Below are 6,650 nucleotides of genomic sequence, written 5' to 3'. Positions count from 1 at the left end.
AATTCAGCTTCGTGTCCACATTTAACTAGAAGGGAGGCTGGAAAATGCAGTCTTTGTTCAGGGTGGTCATGCGTCTGGTTAAAACTAGAGGGTTCTATGCCTTATGGAAGGAAGAAACAGAGTTTGAAGGAGAAGTAGGAGTCTCTATCACAGGAGAAGTATACAGGACATAATGATGGATTGCACATGGGGCAGGAGAGAGAGGCAGGAGTTGAGGTCTCTGGCTTCTTCCACCAGATGAAAGAATGTAGCTGTCATTCACTGAAATTAGATCCTAAACCTCCAGTCTCTCACCACTCATGTCTTCCCTCATCCCCTCTCCTTCTTCCCCTACAAATACTAATCTTAGACCTATCGAATTACCAATCTTCTAAAACACATTAGAGGTGGATGCAGGCATGTGAGGCCCAAGGCTCATACCATTTAGTGCACCCATTCTAAGAGGGTAAACCCAAAATTAAGTACAAAGCTTTGGAAGGGGCCCATGCAAACAAGGGGCCCCGTAACTTAAATTACTTAAATTCCATTCACTTTAGGGTGCTTTAAGCCTTACTTTTATCAGTCACCAAGAACAAAATTGTAGGATGCCATGGATGGTTAGCTGCATCCTGATTTCAGAGAAGTTAAAATGTGGGGGAACATGAATTTTTATGATCAGTGAAATAAGCTAATTGCAGATCTCAGAATTGGCCATTGTATGAGATGAGTTCTCCAGAGAACCAGAAACACAGAAAGAGAGAGAGACAGACTGAGATTCATTTACTGCGAGGAATTGGCTCACAAGATTGTGGAGGCTGGGGGTCCTATATTTGGCCATCTACAAGCGGGAGGGGCAGGGGAGCCAGTGGTGCAGTTCCAGTCGGACTCTGAAGGCCTGAGGACCAGGAGAGCCAGTCGTGTAAGTCCCATCCAAGAGCAGGAGCAGACCTATGTTCCAGCCTGAGCAGGTAGGCAGGAAGCTACAGGGGTGGGGAAGGGGCACATTCCTCCTTCCTGTGCCTTCTGTTCTTTTCAGGCCCTCAATTGATTGAATGATGCCCAATGACATTGAGGAGGCCCATCTACTTTGCCAGGTGCACTATTTCAAATGTCAATCCCATTCAGAAACATCGTCACAGACACACCCAGAAAAAAATGTTTGATCTAGCACCCAGTGGAGAAGTTGTCACATAAAATTAATTATTACAGCTATGTGCATATGCTCTTCCCTTTGCCTCAGAAGCCTTTCTTCTTTCCTCCTCCTTCTTCTCCTGGCAAACTTCTAGTTATCCTTAAGGAGTCCGCTCTGAAGCTCCCTTCTCTGGGAAGGCTTCCTGGACTTCCCAACCCTTGGGGAGCTGCCTCTTGCGTAGCACCCAGCGTGGATCTGTATGGGCTCCCGACCCTGGTGAAAGCATCTGCTCACTAGTCTATCTAGCCTACTAGGTACCCAGCTCCCTGAGTGCAGGAATGACACCCGATTTATGTGTACCACTTGTACCTAGTGTATGTCTGACAGCCGCTCAATGTGTTTACTGAAGGGAGGGAGGAAGAAAGAAAGGAAAGGAGGAAAGGAAGTTAGTTCTCTATGAGATAACTTGGCAACACAAAGTATCTATGTTATGCTAAAAAACGCATAACTCTCAGATGAACAGGAAGAATGGCTCTTCTTTATCATCTACAACTGATCTGGTTTTGCTCTTGAACCCTCACCCCAGTAGTAGAAGGGGAAAAAGAAAGAGAGGCCAATGGGAGCTCAAATTTATCTTAAAGGTTAAAGGCATCTTAGTCTCTTCAAGTTAATTGCGGGTCTCTTTCAGGAAAATTATTAGTCTCTCCTCTCCCTCCTCCCGCTTCCCTTGCTCATTCCTAGGGTGGAATCCAATTGTACGGGGTATTCATATGATCTTGTGGTAGGCTCAGAGGAGAAGGAGGGAGCTGGACACCTATGAGTCCTCAATGAGGTGAAACAGGTTTCATCTGGCCTTTTGTGGTGCTGGGCCAGCAGCACTGCTGCCATCCAGGGTGGCAGCCATTTACCTCTGGTAGTACAGCTCTCATGCACTATGCCCTCTTAGCTCTGCTGGTTCACCAGACTATTCACCATTTCCACTTTTACTTCCTGAGGGAGTGTAAGAATATGTGGGTTCTCCCACATGTCACCTGCAGGCCACTGAGAGCCAGTAGTTATCTCAGGATACCAAATGAAGCCACCTCTGCCATTGAACACTATTGCTCCTGAGTCAGGTTCCAGGTGGTGCAGAGCCAAATGCAAGACCTCACCTCCTTTCTTAGAGGGAAAGTGGTCTACCAATTCCATCTCTTCAGGTTCTCTGATACCACAGCTCTCCGGATGCTTTCCTGCAACCCCGGCCTGCCCGTTCTGAGACGCCCCAGCACAGGTTGGGGATGATTGCCTGCCGCACTCACTTGAGCCCCTTCTTTCAATGCTCCCCCAGATCAGAAGGCAAAGACTTTCCCGCCTTCTCAGTTGGCAGGTCTTTTCCTTATGTCATAGCCTCAGTTTCTCTATCATATGGTATATATTAAATGCCACTTTTAATTTTGCCAAGGTCTGCATTTTGAAATGTTAATGGAACTTTAAAATTTTATAAAACCTTTCTCTCTTAGTCTGGCTTTTTCAAGACTACTGTGTTTCTTGGGATTCAAAAATCCTATTTTGGTAGTCAAAAGCTGCTTTCTTTCTTTTGCATTCCTGACATTACAGTTCTGTTTATCCTTTGAGGCTGATAGCAGCTTCTGACTGACCAAGGAGAAAGTCTCATAAGAGAAATGCAAAAAATATTAACATGTTTTTAAAAATTATCTCCCTTAAATATTTTTCTTGGAGCTGCCAACTCTTTCATTCATTTTATATCACCTTCCTATATCCCACGTTGTTTCCTGGAAAGGCAAATTTATCTCTGTTTTGGAGACACCAATAGGAATATAATAAGCATTATAACTTTGAGTTTCAAACTGAAACAATCAGTGCACAATACAATTGAATGAATGTGCTATTTGGGTATGATCCCATACATCACAGGAATTGTGAACAATCTTTTAGTACCTTGGTAAAACCTAACAGCTTAACCCTTTGTAGCCCATTGAACTTCCAAGTCCCTCTGGAGAACACTCTCCTGGTCTTAGACATAGGGCTTCTGTCATCTATATGCACTACATGGCAGGAGGCTACTTGAAGCATGCTCCAAATGAGCTGACACTAATGATTAATGAGGTACTTAGTTTGTGGCCCAAAGCTTAGGACATTCATCTACAACACTGGGGGTGAGTCCCAGCCCCCACCTTCCCACCTTCACCCTGGCAACATTTGACAATGTCTAGACAGATTTTTAGTTGTCGCAGCTGGGGAGGTGCTACTAGCCTCTAATGAGTAGAGGCCAGGGATGCTGCTAGACACCCTATGATGTACAGCACAGCCCACTCACAACAGACAATTGTCTGACTCCAAAAGTCAATGTGGCTGAAGTTGAGAAACCCTGATACAGATAATTCTAATGGCACTGGGCACTTCTCACCAAATCACTGTTTCCAGTTTGGTCCGGCCCATGTCTTCCCTGATTACTGCCATAGCCTCCTAAATGGTTTCCTTACTTCTGCCCCTACCCCTCACAGTCAATTCCTTCTTTTCTTGTACTTTTAAAAAATTTGATTTTTAATTTATATACAGTAAAATTCATCATGTCTGGGGTATAGTTCTACGAGTTTTAACAAATGTATAGAGGTCACAGAACAGCACCACAATCAAGATACAGAATGGCAGCTCAGTTTTCAAGTCTTTACTATGCTGTTTGGGTTTGTCCCTCACAGGAGCCACTCTGGGGTTAACGTGAGTCCCGGCAGTGGCTTAGATGGTCGTTAAGTTCTCTAAGTCTCTGCTCTGCTTCTGTGGGTGTGTTCTGCACAGGTGGACTCGGGTATGTGCCCGCGTCAGTTCCAGTCTCTCCTCTTCAGGATTTCTCCTGCCCCTCTGGCTCCCAGAGGCCCCTTTTCCCTGTTCATCTGAAAGATGGGGATCTCTCAGAGGATTAGCCCTCTTCATTGCTGTGCAGTTCTGTGTGCCCGAGCCTGTCCTGCAGGTGAAGTGACAAGAGAAAAGGAGAGGAAAAAATAACTGGGATAGCTCCTTCAGCCTTTGCACAGCAGGGGCCCCTTTTCCAAATTCCTCTGTGCAGAGATGGATTTCCTCTCAGGGTTTTAGGTACCTGTGCGTCTTCCCTGCTGTGACTGTGTCAGCATGATTGCTGTTGCCCTCAGGGCAGGGCTAGGAGAGAAAAAAGGAAAAGGGGGAGATTCCTTCCCCACTCTCCTGTTCCCAGGGGCCCCTTTTCCCCACACCCTGGCTGAAAGAAACGGCTTCTCTTGGAGGCTCTGCTCTCCCTGCTTCTCTGATTCAGCCTGCTCTCCTGTCAGGCAGTAAAGGAGGAGAAAGAACTAGAAAACTCATCAGTGCCATACCAGACATTCTTCAAGATTTGACTTCCTGCTGTGTAAGGCCTAAAATTAAGGTCTGCTATTATGTGTTGCCTTGGCCTCTGGTGAAATTGGGAATGACCTAAGTGCAGGTTCCTCTCCCCACTCTGCTGCCAAGGATAAAGTCCCTCCTTATTATGGGGACCAGGCAGAGTGCCTGCTTATCCATGAGCAGCTGGTTTCAGTTCCCTGCCAGCCTGTGGAGTTATTCAAATAAGCCAGCCATATCCTCCTGCAGGACCCAGGGGACATCCTCTCGATGCTACAAAGCCTGCCTCCCACAGCCTCTGGTAGTTCCCTCTGTTGCCAAGTACAGCCCCTATGTGGCTCTGCCTGGTGTCCTCCTCCCCTAGGCTGTGAGTATATGTGACTAATAAGCTGCTGTCAATCTGACCTGTCCAGGGTTGGGTGTTGTGGGATCAGCCATCCCAATCATTTACAAGGCTATACAGGATCCAGCCCTCCAACCCCTCTATGATTTCATGTACAACTCACTCCAGCTCATCCACTCCAGTCATTTGACTGCTTTTTTGTCTCTGAAACAATATGCATGCTTTTGCCTCAGGGCTTTAGCAGTGCTGTTCCCCCTGTGTGAGGTGTTCCTGCGGACATCCACATGACTAACCCCGGAGCTTCAAACCTTTGTTCAGACACGACCTTCACAGTGAGGACTAGGACAACTACCCTATTTAAAATCACAGGGGCCGGTCCTGTGGCCGAGTGGTTAAGTTTGCGTGCTCCGCTTCGGCGGCCCAGGATTTCGCTGGTTCAGATCCTGGGCATGGACAGGGCACTGCTCATCAGGCCACGCTGAGGTGGCGTCCCACATGCCACAACTTGAAGGACCCACAACTAAAATATACAGCTATGTACTGGGGGGCTTTGGGGAGAAAAAGCAGGGGAAAAAAAAAAAGATTGGCAACAGTTGTTAGCTCAGCTGCCAATCTTGAAATCACAAATCTCGGATCCTCTGCACTCCCAATCTCCCTTCCCCTATTCTTTCCCCCAGCAATAATCACCTTCTAACACTAAGGTTCACTAATTTACTACGGTTATTGTCCTCCCTCTTAGAACGTGGGTTCCAGGATGGCAAGGATTTTAGTCTGTTTTGGAACTTCGCACCCAGGACACAGCCATACACAATGGGCCTTCAATAACTCTTTGTTGAATGAATGCATGCGTGCGAATATGTAACTAATACAAATTTACTTTAGCAAGGCTAACACAGAGAATGGATTAGACGAGAAAAGATTATTCTAATTCTGATCTTAATTTTTAATTAGAATACTTCTTTCCTGTCGACTCTGATCACGTCTTGATGTCAAATTCTTCCCTGAGATAAAACATAGTTCAGTGACTTCAACACAGCTTAGTATTGATAGGTTCTTGAGTTTTTTATAGGGGCTAGCCAGGCAGAAAAGTGCTGGAAAACATTCTGGAACTTTTCTCCCTGAATAACCCAAGCCAGAATGGCATTCCCAAACCTCATTTAAAATAGATATAGTAGTTTTTTTCTGGTTAAAAACATATTCTATAGACTGAGTTTGAATAAAATTTCTGTACACGGTCTATATTCATTTTACACCCCCATATAATAAAATAAATCACATTTTCATTAGTGTCCTTTCTTGTCAGTTCACCACCCTGCCCAGCCTCTCTTTGGTCTGATATGAGGCCAGCCTATTTGATAGCCAATAACATTTGAGAAACATTAAAAGAACAGAATAAAAGGGAAAAGCAATGGATTTACTGTTTATCAGGTGTGATGTCATGTAGCCAAACGTTAATTTTCTCACTTTTTTCTCTAATGCCTCCCATAGATGGATAGAGGAGATGGGAAAAATGGGGGTGGGGGGACAATGTATGCTAAAGTCAAATACAATTGCTCATGGCCCAGTACCAATCAGTTTCTCTCCATTTCTTACACAGTACTATGTGTCAAACTTACCAGTTCCCTTCTCATAGTAAAAACTATTATGGGAGCAAATCACTATGAGAATGTAGTTGAGCTGTGGAATTTCTTATAGCTAATACTTTTATTTTTTTAATTTATGAGAAAACGTAGGTATTCTATCAAATTAGTTTATATTATTTGGACCCTAATTTAATGTTATTTATTAACATGCTAACCCTCCATTACATTTAACTACAAACTTTAAAAATGCTAATAATTCGGT

The sequence above is a fragment of the Equus przewalskii genome, chromosome 25, assembly GCF_037783145.1.
Source record: "Equus przewalskii isolate Varuska chromosome 25, EquPr2, whole genome shotgun sequence".
NCBI lineage: Eukaryota > Metazoa > Chordata > Mammalia > Perissodactyla > Equidae > Equus > Equus przewalskii.
Note: the sequence above shows the minus strand (reverse complement) of the source record.